This window comes from Hyaena hyaena, unplaced genomic scaffold, assembly GCF_003009895.1.
Source record: "Hyaena hyaena isolate Hyena2069 unplaced genomic scaffold, ASM300989v1 scaffold_135, whole genome shotgun sequence".
In the NCBI taxonomy this organism is placed as follows: domain Eukaryota; kingdom Metazoa; phylum Chordata; class Mammalia; order Carnivora; family Hyaenidae; genus Hyaena; species Hyaena hyaena.
This window is the reverse complement of record NW_024080767.1, coordinates 518,846-521,132: the sequence shown is the minus strand read 5'-3', so window position 1 is coordinate 521,132 and position 2,287 is coordinate 518,846.

Sequence of the window (2,287 nt, the reverse complement as noted above, 5' to 3'; positions counted from 1 at the left end):
CCTACCAATTTCTAGGTATTCAAATATCTCTTTCACAATGAATGTTTGTGTGAATATATATACACAAATCAAAAAGTAAATTCTTAATGACAGATGGAATCAAACAGCAACAAAAGTGTAACCCATGCTCCCAGGCCATGCTAATAATGCTAGGCTGGAGATGAACTGAAGCTACCACCATGGTCCTAGAAGAATGCCATTAGCTTTGCTCCTACCCACCTGTTTTCTGGGAATTCTATGAAATCCTGAGCTGCCCAGGGCATGGGTCACATGTGTTCTTGGCTATTCCATTGGATCTTCCTCTGATGCACACTCTTCTATGATGTAAATTTTTTAACGTTTATTTACTTTTGAGAGGCAGAGAGAGATAGAGCATGAGTGAGGGAGGAGCGGAGAGGGAGACAGAGAATCTGAAGCAGGCTCCAGGCTCTGAGCTGTCAGTACAGAGCCCGATGCGGGGCTCAAACCCCCGAACTGTGAAATCATGACCTGAGCTGAAGTCAGATGCTTAACTGACTGAGCCACCCAGGTGCCTCAAGATGCACACACTCTTAAATTATGTCTTCTGGCATTGTTGGGGCCCAGTGTAGCAACAGCTGCCAGGGTCATGACCCACCTGAGGCCCTGTTGCTGCCACAGTATCCGCACAAAGCTAACCCTACTTCACCTGGCCCTCCAACAATCTAGTTTCTACAGAGTGATATATGTAAAACATGAGTCAAACCATTTAATTCCCTGGTTCCAGAGGCATTCCAGTACACATCCTAAATGGCTTACCATGGCCCATAAGACTTTGCAAGGTCTGGTCCCATCTGCCTCTGTAGCGAGTCTAACATGACTGCGGGCTGGAGGATGATGGATGAGGAGAGGAACATACTGAGCTGACCTGTCAGAATTACTTTTCCTTGACCCTGGCCCATCGCTTTTGAGCCAGACACGTGTGCCTTTGTGCTCTTTCCTCCTGATGGGTCCTCTATTAACGGACTCTGACAACGCTGCACCAATCTCCCAGATTTGCCAGGAGGTGGGTGCTGGGAAGTTCCAATGCCCTCATCACCTTCAACAGCCCTCACTAAAGTCATGCCGAACAAATCACTATAATCTAAGTGAAAGGGGTGTGTCGTAACTTCAAGACAAGTCAAGTAGCTGCAACCCCCTCCAAATCCAACCACCCCCACCCAATTTCTGCCTCTAAGTTTTCTGAGGTGGAGATTCTGAGGCTGCCACTGATGAAAACGGGTATGGAAAAAGTATGAAAAGAAAAAAAAAAAGGACTGTGATCTTGGACAGAAGTCTCCAGCTTCAACTGGAAATGTAAAGAAGGCGGCACAAGTTTTAAGCCTAGTTTTAATGTCAAATAAGAGTCATCATGAGGGCTTTGTATGTAAACCTAAGCAGTTCCTTTGTCCAATTAATTAGTGGTATTTGGAGTAGGCACATGTGCCCCAGGAGATTCCAAAAATAACTATTGAGGCATAGAAAGAAAATGCTAGAACTTATATTTATATTTACTTTCACATTGACCATTTACATTCTTCTTTTCGTATATATTTTACATTCATATATTGTGGTTGCGTGATCAAAAACATTTTACTGATGGGGATGCAGGAACAAACTACTGCTATAAAAAATGTGAGCCCATTTGAAGATTTCAAGCCAGGAGATGACAAGATCAGGTTTTATTTTAGTAAAATCACTCTGAAGTGTGGAGAATGAATTAATTTGAGGTGAAAATAAAGGCAGAGGGGTACCTGGGTGGCTCAGTCAGTTAAGCGTCCAACTTCAGCTCAGGTCATGATCTCACAGTTTGTTCACTGGAGCCCCTCATCTGGCTCTGCACTGTCAGATCCTCTGTCTCCCCCTCTCTCTCTGCCCCTCCCCCACTCACGCTCTCTCTCTCGCTCCCTCTCTCTCTCTCTCAAAAATAAATAAACATTTTTTTAAAAATTTTTTTAATGTTTTTATTTATTTCTAGGAGAGAGAGAGAGAGACAGTGTGAGCAGGGGAGGGTCAGAGAGAGAGGGAGCCACAGACTGAAACACGCTCCAGGCTCTGAGCTGGCAGCCAGCACAGAGCCCGACGCGGGGCTCAAACCCACGAACCGTGAGATCATGACCTAAGCGAAAGTCGGACGCTTAACCGACTAAGCCACCCAGGCGCCCCTCTGTTTGTGCTTTTTAATGAGACAGAAGTGCAGAAATAAGTCACGCCCCAATAAATAAACATTAAAAAAAAAAAGAATAAAAGAGGAGTCTGGGCAACTCGGTCAGCTAAACTTCCAACTCTT